We start from the raw sequence: 11,385 nt of genomic DNA on the forward strand, positions 1-11,385 counted from the left end.
GCCAAGTCACTTGATAATAAGATGGATGACCTCCGATCGCGGATTTGATATCAACGGGACTCTCGTAACTGCAATATTATCTGCTTTTCGGACAAGATTCCCCCATGGCTATCCAACTCGATGGATTCTCCATTCACCAAACGGACAGGACATTGGATTCAGGGAAATCCAGAGGGGGAGGGGTATGCAGACTCTAGTGCAGTGGAAGTCTCAACCTATTGTTCACCTGTCTTGGAATACCTGATGGTCAAATGCCAAGACAACGCATGAGTGGCTTCGGGACAAGTCTCTGAATGTCCTTGAGTGGCCCAGCCAGAACCCGGACTTGAACCCGATCTAACATCTCTGGAGAGACCTGAACATTTCTGTGCAGCGACGCTCCCCATCCAACCTGGCAGAGCTTGAGAGGATCTGCAGAGAAGAATGGGAGAAACTCCCCAAATACAGGTGTGCCAAGCTTGTGGCGTCATACCCAAGAAGACTCGAGGCTGTAATCGCTGCCAAAGGTGCTTCAACAAAGTACTGAGTAAAGGGTCTGAATCCTTATGTAAATGTCATATGTCCCTTTTTTATTGTATTTTTTTGCCATGAAATTCTAAAAACCTGTTTTTGCTTTGTCATTATGGGGTATTGTGTGTAGATTGATGAAAAAAAAGCAATTTAATCAATTTTAGAATAAGGCTGTAACGTAACAAAATGTGGAAAAAGTCAAGGGGTCTGAATACTTTCCGAATTAGCATTTTTCAGGCATCATGTTCAAATCGTCTAGAAGTGGATGATTTAGACATGCTAATATACAGTAAGGTGAACTATCCCTTTAAGGTCAGATTGTCTCAGATGTTATTGATAACATGCAGTCAGTCTCATCAGTCCTTTCCTGTCCAGTAAACTCCCTCCTCCCTGGTCCCTGTCCAGAACTCAGCTCCTCCTGGCAGTAAACTCCCTGGTCCCTGTCCAGTAAACTCCCTCCTCCCTGGTCCCTGTCCAGTAAACTCCCTCCTCCCTGGTCCCTGTCCAGTAAACTCCCTCCTCCCTGGTCCCTGTCCAGTAAATTCCCTCCTCCCTGGTCCCTGGCCAGTAAACTCCCTCCTCCCTGGTCCCTGGCGAACTCCCTCCTCTTCCCTGTCCAGTATTCTCTCTCCCTGGCCCTGGGAAACTCTCTCTTCCCTTCTCTCTCTCATAGCCATCTCCAGCTCTCTCAGGGGTCACCCTCCTCTCTCTCTCTCTCTCTCTCTCTCTCTCTCTCTCTCTCTCTCTCTCTCTCTCTCTCTCTCTCTCTCTCTCTCTCTCTCTCTCTCTCTCACACACAGACAGACACACACACACTGTTTGCTGATGATCTGGTGCTTCTGTGATCTGGCCTACAGCAGCACCTAGATCTTCTGCACGGATTCTGCCAGACATGGGCCCTGACAATAAATCTCAGTAAGACAAAAATAATGGTGTTCCAAAAATGGTCCAGTTGCCAGGACCACAAATACAAAATTCCATCTAGACACTGTTGACCTAGAGCACACAAAAAACTATACATACCTCGGCCTAAACATCAGCGCCACAGGTATCTTCCACAAAGCTGTGAACGATCTGAGAGACAAGGCAAGAAGGGCCTTCTATGCCATTAAAAGGAACATACAATTCGACATACCAATTAGGATCTGGCTAAAAATACTTGAACCAGTTATAGAATCCATTGCCCTTTATGGTTGTGAGGTCTGGGGTCCGGTCGCCAACCAAGAATTCACAAAATGGAACAAATACCAAATTGAGACTCTGCATGCAGAATTCTGCAAAAAATATCCTCAGTGTACAACGTAAAACACCAAATAATGCATGCAGAGCAGAATTATGCCGATACCCGCTAATTATCAAAATCCAGAAAAGAGCCCATATTTATGTTTATTTATTTTCCCATTTGTACTTTAACTATTTGCACATTGTTACAACACTGTATATATACATAATATGACATTTGAAATGTCTATATTCTTTTGGAACTTCTGAGTGTAATGTTTACTGTTAATATTTATTATTTATTTCACTTTTGTTTATCATCTATTTCACTTACTTTGGCCAGATAGAGAGACAGGAGGCTCAGGCCAGATAGAGAGACAGGAGGCACAGGCCAGATAGAGAGACAGGAGGCTCAGGCCAGATAGAGAGACAGGAGGCTCAGGCCAGATAGAGAGACAGGAGGCTCAGGCCAGATAGAGAGACAGGAGGCTCAGGCCAGATAGAGAGACAGGAGACTCTGGCCAGATAGAGAGACAGGAGGCTCAGGCCAGATAGAGAGACAGGAGGCTCAGGCCAGATAGAGAGACAGGAGGCTCAGGCCAGATAGAGAGACAGGAGGCTCAGGCCAGATAGAGAGACAGGAGGCTCAGGCCAGATAGAGAGACAGGAGGCTCAGGCCAGATAGAGAGACAGGAGACTCTGGCCAGATAGAGAGACAGGAGGCTCAGGCCAGATAGAGAGACAGGAGGCTCAGGCCAGATAGAGAGACAGGAGACTCTGGCCAGATAGAGAGACAGGAGACTCTGGCCAGATAGAGAGACAGGAGACTCTGGCCAGATAGAGAGACAGGAGGCTAAGGCCAGATAGAGAGACAGGAGACTCTGGCCAGATAGAGCGATGAGGCTCAGGCCAGATAGAGAGACAGGAGGCTCAGGCCAGATAGAGAGACAGGAGGCTCAGGCCAGATAGAGAGACAGGAGACTCTGGCCAGATAGAGCAATGAGGCTCAGGCCAGATAGAGAGACAGGAGGCTCAGGCCAGATAGAGAGACAGGAGGCTCAGGCCAGATAGAGAGACCGGAGGCTCAGGCCAGATAGAGAGACAGGAGACTCTGGCCAGATAGAGCGATGAGGCTCAGGCCAGATATAGAGACAGGAGGCTCAGGCCAGATATAGAGACAGGAGGCTCAGGCCAGATAGAGAGACAGGAGGCTCAGGCCAGATAGAGAGACAGGAGGCTCAGGCCAGATAGAGAGACAGGAGGCTCAGGCCAGATAGAGAGACATGAGTCTCCCTAGATTATCATTACCTCCATCCTCCTATATAAAGCTACAAAGCTATTTAACCTACAGTTTTTTACAATCACTTTGGCACTCATTTCAGAACCTTGACGTAATTTTTCAAAACGCTAGACACAAAACTCAAAACGGTCATCACTTGTAACACAGGCTGTCCAATGTTCAAAACATTGCATTGTGCATTCATATCTTTAAAGAAATCTTGCACTTGCACAATCATTAGTTCAAAAAACAAATGTATTGTGAAATACCAATGAAACTTTAATTTAGATCACCCACACACAAGCAACCGATAGTTTCACTGTGTCATTGTTCGTACAATCATTAAATATTGTAGTACAAAATAGGTGATACATGTTTCATTATGGTACTACATGTAAATACATCCCTGTAAAAGTACTGCAGTAGTAGAGAGAATAATACAGACACAGTGGAATCATTGAACAAAATCTGAAATATATTGATGAAAAACAATACAGTACTGTAAAACATCAAATGCAGTGTTCCTCAACTTGCTTGCTTGTACTGTAAAAAGCAAAACATAGGAGTGATTACTGTACTTCTACATTTTCATCAACTCTGTCTTGTGGATTTGGCCACAGGTTCTCATCTACATCACAATGGATGTTTTCATTTGCCAAACATCTTGGAAAAAACCTTCGGGCATGGCGAATCCAGGCCTGACACTGGTCTGCCGTGATGTCATTGCATGCGTCATCCATGGCCTGGAGAAGAGTAACTTGTTCATGAGGGCCTATCATTAACCTTCCATCTCCATGTGGAGAAAAATTCCTCAATCGGGTTAAGGAAAGGAGAGTATGGGGGTAAATACAGGGTGGTAAATTGTGCATGGGCCTAAAACCATGCTTGCACCATATGAGCATGGTGGAACCTGACATTATCCCACACAATGACATGGGTCACGCCATCAGCTCTACAGACCTGATCGAGCTCATCAAGGAAGGTTACAAGGAGAGCTGCATTATATGATCCAATACGAGGTCTGCGTCCCACCACACCATCTTCTGATATAGCCGCACACATGGTAATGTTGGCCCCACGTTGTCCAGGTACTTGGATGGTTGCCCGCTGGCCAATGAAATTCCGACCTCTCCTCCTTGTCTTGGCCAGGTTAAAGCCTGCCTCATCCAAATATATGAATTTGTGATGGTTGTCATCAGCATCCAGCTCCATCACCCTCTAAAAATACATTTTGGAAAGAGATTTACTGATTACTGTACAATGTAGAATTATTAGGGAATTTTATTACAACAGCCATCTTGAAACTGAACATACAGTGAGGCAAAAAGGTATTTGATCCCCTGCTGATTTTGTACGTTTGCCCACTGACAAAGACATGATCAGTCTATAATTTTAATGGTAGGTTTATTTGAACAGTGAGAGACAGAATAACAACAAAAAAATCCAGAAAAACCCATGTCAAAAATTTTATAAATTGATTTGCATTTCAATGAGGGAAATAAGTATTTGACCCCTCTGCAAAACATGACTTAGTACTTGGTGGCAAAACCCTTTGTCCCACTCCTCTTTGCAGATCTTCTCCAAGTCATTAAGGTTTCGAGGCTGACGTTTGGCAGCTCGAACCTTCAGCTCCCTCCACATATTTTCTATGAGATTAAGGTCTGGAGACTGGCTAGGCCACTCCAGGACCTTAATGTGCTTCTTCTTGAGCCACTCCTTTGTTGCCTTGGCCGTGTGTTTTGGGTCATTGTCATGCTGGAATACCCATCCACGACCCATTTTCAATGCCCTGGCTGAGGGAAGGAGGTTCTCACCCATGATTTGACGGTACATGGCCCCGTCCATCGTCCCTTTGATGCGGTGAAGTTGTCCTGTCCCCTTAGCAGAAAAACACCCCCAAAGCATAATGTTTCCACCTCCATGTTTGACGGTGGGGATGGTGTTCTTGGGGTCATAGGCAGCATTCCTCCTCCTCCAAACACGGCGAGTTGAGTTGATGCCAAAGACCTCGGTTTTGGTCTCATCTGACCACAACACTTTCACCCAGTTCTCCTCTGAATCATTCAGATGTTCATTGGCAAACTTCAGACAGGCATGTATATGTGCTTTCTTGAGCAGGGGGACCTTGCGGGCGCTGCAGGATTTCAGTCCTTCACGGCGTAGTGTGTTACCAATTGTTTTCTTGGTGACTATGGTCCCAGCTGCCTTGAGATCATTGACAAGATCCTCCAGTGTAGTTCTGGGCTGATTCCTCACCATTCTCATGATCATTGCAACTCCACGAGGTGAGATTGTTGTCACCTTCTCACCATGCTGCTTGGCGATGGTCTTGTAGCCCATTCCAGCCTTGTGTAGGTCTACAATCTGGTCGCTGACATCCTTGGAGAGCTCTTTGGTCTTGGCCATGGTGGAGAGTTTGGAATCTGATTGATTGATTGCTTCTGTGGACAGGTGTCTTTTATACAGGTAACAAACTGAGATTAGGAGCACTCCCTTTAAGAGTGTGCTCCTAATCTCAGCTCGTTACCTGTATAAAAGACACCTGGGTGCCAGAAATCTTTCTGATTGAGAGGGGGTCAAATACTTATTTCCCTCATTAAAATGCAAATTAATTTATAACATTTTGGACATGTGTTTATCTGGATTTTTTTGTTGTTATTCTGTCTCTCACTGTTCAAATAAACCTACCATTAAAATTATAGACTGATCATTTCTTTGTCAGTGGGCAAACGTACAAAATCAGCAGGGGATCAAATACTTTTTTCCCTCACTGTACCTGAACATACTCAGTCCTCATTTGCTTCACTCTGTCTGCATTTCTTTCAAAAGGCACACGATATAGTTGTTTTAAACATTACAGTAAGAAGACACTTGGTCACATCACCTACTCTGTGATACACATTGGTGTGCAGTCATTTGACAATTGAGAGTAGCATAATGTTTAGTGCATGCTGACGACTTACCGGTGCGGAAAGTTCTGATTATTGAGGCTACGGTTGACCTTCTGAGGTTTGGTTGTATCATTGTAGCCGCCTCAGTCATTGTCATGCCAGATGACATGGTCTACAACTATTGCTCGGATTTCTTGGACACTCTTGCTGTTGCTGCCGCTGTCTTGGTCCGTGGCCTTGTCCTCTACCACGTTCCCCCACACCTCTCAAACGAGGCCCACGACCACCTCTCAGAAGGGGTGCTTGTCCCCTGCCATTCCTTTGACCAACACGTCTTCCTCGTCTTCCTCCCACCACTGCTTGACCTCTATTGTGACCTGGATCACCTGCCGGCTCCATGTTACAGTACGTATCGCTATGTTGTTGCAAGTGGATCCCAATCAATTCTTTATATACTCGTTCCACAATGTGAACTCAATCATCAGTAACGAGTTGGCAGAATTGGACAAGCAATTACAAGGGCCTGCATCCATACAGTGCAGTACTGTCAATACTGTAAATAGTCTGAAAAGGTGGTACATGGGACCATAGAAACGGTGTCTGATAAAGAATGATGATGAAATATTACATCCATAGATAATGTAGTCTAATTGGTTCATGCTCCACGCTAATTGGTGACAATGAATCTCGTTATCTTGAAACTTTCATGATCTAAACATGGAATATTGTTTGTCTGTTTCCATACAACTATGCATTAAGAGTAATGCAACAGTTACTTATCATTTTGAGCAGTTGTATCAATTGATAGTTGGATAATTGTAATGAAATGAATAGACACTCATCTGAAATGTAATGTGTGAATTGCCTTTTGAAATAGTAGTACTTTGATGTTAAGTTGTGTCCTATTGAACAGGTGATTTTTGTTAAATGAACAAATGATCTTAGTTTTATGTGTATTGTATCCAAGCAATTGAAAAAAAGTGTTAGAGTTTTGAAAAATGTGCATTTTGATCATTGGTTGTGAGTTTTGTGTCTAGAGTTTTGAAAAATGTCGTCAAGGTTCTGAAATTAGTGCCAAAGTGATTGTAAAAAAACTGTAACACCAAGACCATGAAGTGTTCCACCCTGATCTTTAGTCATCTCTATTGGTACTGTTTCATCCCTGTTATCCAGACCTTTGTGTGGTGCTATTAGGGATTAAATCATAGTGTTGTAAATCTAACACATCTTCCTCTGTTTCTGTTCAGCCACTGGGCCCCAACATGTGGAGCCATGAAGGGTGTGTGTGTGTGTGTGTGTGTGTGTGCGGTGTGTGTGTGGTGTGTGCGTGTGCATGTGTGTGTGACTGTGTGACTGTGTGTGCTGTATGTGTGTGTGTGTGTGTATGTGTGTGTGTGTGAGCGAGCATGTGTGTGTTTGTGACTGTGTGTGTGTGTGTGTGTGTGTGTGTGTGTGTGAGTGTGTGTGTGTGTGTGTGTGTGTGTGTGTGTGTGTGTGTGTGTGAGCGAGCATGTGTGTGTTTGTGACGTGTGTGTGTGTGTGTGTGTGTGTGTGTGTGTGTGTGTGTGTGTGTGTGTGAGGGGTCAACAGAGTTAAGACAGCTGCACTAAGGCCTCTGGGATGAAGTCAGTCTCCACACCCAGTCTCCATTTGGTACAGTTATAGACTTTTGCAGGTTTTAACCTAAGTGTCATCTGTCACCACATAACTATGCAGTGAGGGGATGTTTTACTTTAGAAAACTCCTTGTTGTCATTCTATGTCCTCTGTTGCAGTAAACCATCATTAAAGATAGATAACAAGGTATTTCAGCGTTTTGTGGTGTTTGCAGTTCTGTAGTCCCAATGTTCTCTTACCTAATACTGGTGACTCTGTGTTACATGGGATGTACCCACCGTACGGTATTTCAGCTATTGCTCTGTTGTAGTTCACTCTTTTACGTAATACTGGAGGCTTTCTAACAGAACTGGTCTTTCTTGTAAAAAAACGCTATTTGAGTGGGAGGACTTAGGGGTCAGCGAGTCAATTCTAAGGTGAAGTTTTGAACCTAATGCACTGACAAAGTCTTGACACAGGTTTTTGTGTGCTTGTGTGTGTGAAGCAGAGAGGCACAGAGAGGTCTTGTTACAGACACCTCTGCCTAACATTTTTTGAAGTGCAGGAGAAGATATCTCTCTGTCATCCTGCTGCTCACACTGTGGACACGGCCTTTACCCTTTCCTGTCTGTGTCTCTCTGTGTGTCTGTGTGTGTGTGTGTGTGTGTGTGTGTGTGTGTGTGTCTGTGTGTGTCTCTCTGTGTGTGTGCACGCGTGTGCTTTGGGTACATGTGTGTACAGTGTGACAGTGAGGCCATGTCATATGAGACCATTCCAGCTGGACCAACCTCTTTGATCCAACCTTGTAAAACATCATTGAAAGTAATCTACTCTAATCTGCTCTGGTCTCAATACAAACACTGAAAGAACATCAGCCATACAAATCGAAAGCAGGCTGTTGCACCATCGACAGATAAGGCTAGTAGACGTATTTGTATGTGTGTGTGTGTGTGTGTGTGTGTGTGTGTGTGTGTGTGTGTGTGTGTATGTGTGTTCAACAGCGCTGGGATGTGATATGTCTTGGGTTGTCAACTGTTGAGGAGGTGTGAATGAATGCCTGCATGTTGCTAAGGAGTCCGGGAACATTCATGTAGCCTCTTCATATGTATATCAGTCTGTGTACAGTGTGTGTGTGTGTGTGTGTGTGTGTGTGTGTGTGTGTGTGTGTGTGTGTGTGTGTGTGTGTGTGTGTGTAGGTTACAAATACGGAATATAGAACGGAAGCTGCATTTTAATATCTCCCACACACTCTCTGCACTGGTATGTCATTTCACTTCATTTCCCCATGATGTGTTGGTGTGTGTGTGTGTGTGTGTGTGTGTGTGTGTGTGTGTGTGTGTACACACGTTTGTCTGTACATTTGCCAAATGCGTACATTATCTGTAAAGTGTTCCAAGATATGTTCTTACTGTGTGTGTGTGTGAGCACATGTATGTATGTACTGGCACCATATTCCCTATGTAGTGCACTACTTTTGACCAGGGCTCATACAGTATGGGTCTAAAGTAGTGCACTACATAGGGAATAGGGTGCCATTTGGGACACATACTGTGTGTGCATGGTGTTGCTGCCTGTAAGCCTCTGTCACCCTTTCCACTCTGTGTCAACCACAATCCTCAGGTGGCATTCAGGACTGACGTATCTAGGTTAGAAAGGCGCTCATTCAGGACTGATATATCTAGGTTATAAAAGAGGTCATTCAGCACTGATATATCTAGGTTATAAAATAGGTCATTCAGCACTGATATATCTAGGTTATAAAAGAGGTCATTCAGCACTGATATATCTAGGTTATAAAGGCGCTCCACAATGGGGTTGAGGTCAGGGCTCTGTGCAGGCCAGTCAAGTTCTTCCACACCGATCTTGGCAAACCATCTCCTTCTCTCTCTCTCTCTCTCTCTCTCTCTCTCTCTCTCTCTCTCTCTCTCTCCTTCTCTCTCTCTCTCTCTCTCTCTCTCGCTCTCTCTCTCTCTCTCTCTCTCTCTCTCTCTCTCCTCTCTCGCTCTCTCTCTCTCTCTCTCTCTCTCTCTCTCTCTCTCTCTCTCTCTCTCTCTCTCTCTCTCTCTCTCTCTCTCTCTCTCTTTCTCTGTCCTTTTCTCCCTCTTTTTCTCTACCTCTTACCTCCCCCTTCTCTCTCCTGTCCTCACTCTCCTACCATCACTTTCCTCTCTCCATTGGCCAAGACACCCAACAATCAGGGATATGATTGGCTGAGAACCCTAGGGTGTGGGGTGAAATATAACCCTTGGAAATTCTATTTATGTTTGTATCTGTCGTTGGCATGGTAACATTGATAGTTATACTATGTGTTGCATGACATGTTCTTTCTGAATACTTACATATGTAGGATCTGAATTTGACCAGTTTCTCACAGCAGGAAAATAATCCTGCAGCAACAGGAAATGTAAATTGTGTGGATTATAATTAATGGACATTTTTGTAGGGGTGGGTAAGTTTTTTGTAAGGATAAATCAAGTCTGAAATTTGAAAGTGGAAATTACAAACTTTAGAATCCTTTGTAAACCTTGAATACAATACATTTGTGTATTTCCTGCTTAGCAGGACATTTCCTGCAACAACAGGGTGATCAAATTAAGATCCTGCATCTGTAGCAGTAAATCCTGTCATGTCAGGCAGATATGGTGATTTGATGAAGCTGTCACACATACCGTAGAGGCCTAAATTTTTCAGAGGTACAGTATTTGTCAGCATGGCACATGTCATGCATGAAACTTGTTTCTTCATGAAACATGGAGAAGCTTTTGAACACTGGCAAAGTATAGTTTTCCCAGTGATAGTGATAGATAATTCATGTTTGAAACATAAAGTATAGTTTGTCCAGTGATAGTTCATGTTCTTATAGTAGTTTATGAGGACTGTTTTTGATCATATGTCCTGACCAGGAAACACTCTGGGACTATATCCTACTATTACACTCTTAGATAAAAGTTTTCCAAAAGGGTTTTTCGGCTGTCCCCATAGGAGAGCCCTTTTTGGTTCCAGGTAGAACCATTTTTGGTTCCAGGTAGAACCCTTTTGTGTTCCATGTAGAACCCTGTGTGGTACCCCTATGGGGCCAGCCAAAGAACACTTTTAGGTTCTAGATAGCACCTAGTGTAGGGCCTATAATGGTCAGGTCTCTTGGTCAGGTCACTTGGTCAGGTCACTTGCCAGGTCACTTGAATCTATAGCTGTTATCAGTGGTGTAAAGTACTTAAGTAAAAATACTTTAAAGTACTACTTTTTTAGGGTATCTGTACTTTACTATTTATATTTTGTATTACTTTTACTTTTACTTCACTACATTCCTAAAGAAAATAATGTACTTTTTAGTCCATACATTTTCCCTGACACCCAAAAGTAGTCGTTACATTTTGAATGCTTAGCAGGACAGGAAGATGGTCATTCATGCACTTATCAAGAGAGCATCCCTGGTCATCCCTACTGCCTCTAATCTGGCGGACTCACTAAACACACATGCTTCGTTTGTAAATTATGTCAGTGTTGGAGCGTGCCCCTGGTTATCCGTAAATGTTAAAAAAATACAAGAAAATGGTACCGTCTGTTTGCTTAATATAAGGAATTTGAAATGATTTAGACTTTTACTTTTGATACATTTACATTTACATTTACATCATTTAGCAGACGCTCTTATCCAGAGTGACTTAAATATACTTAAGTATATTTTAGCAATTACATTTACTTTTGATACTTAAGTATATTTATACCCAAATACTTTGACTTTTACTCAAGTAGTATTTTACTGGGTGACTTTCACTTTTACTTGAGTCATTTTCTATTAAGGTATCTTTACTTTTACTCAAGTATAACAATTGGGTACTTTTTCCACCACTGGCTGTTATTTAAGCCTGACTCAGTCCTGTCCTGG

This window comes from Coregonus clupeaformis, chromosome 28 (assembly GCF_020615455.1).
Source record: "Coregonus clupeaformis isolate EN_2021a chromosome 28, ASM2061545v1, whole genome shotgun sequence".
Lineage (NCBI taxonomy): Eukaryota > Metazoa > Chordata > Actinopteri > Salmoniformes > Salmonidae > Coregonus > Coregonus clupeaformis.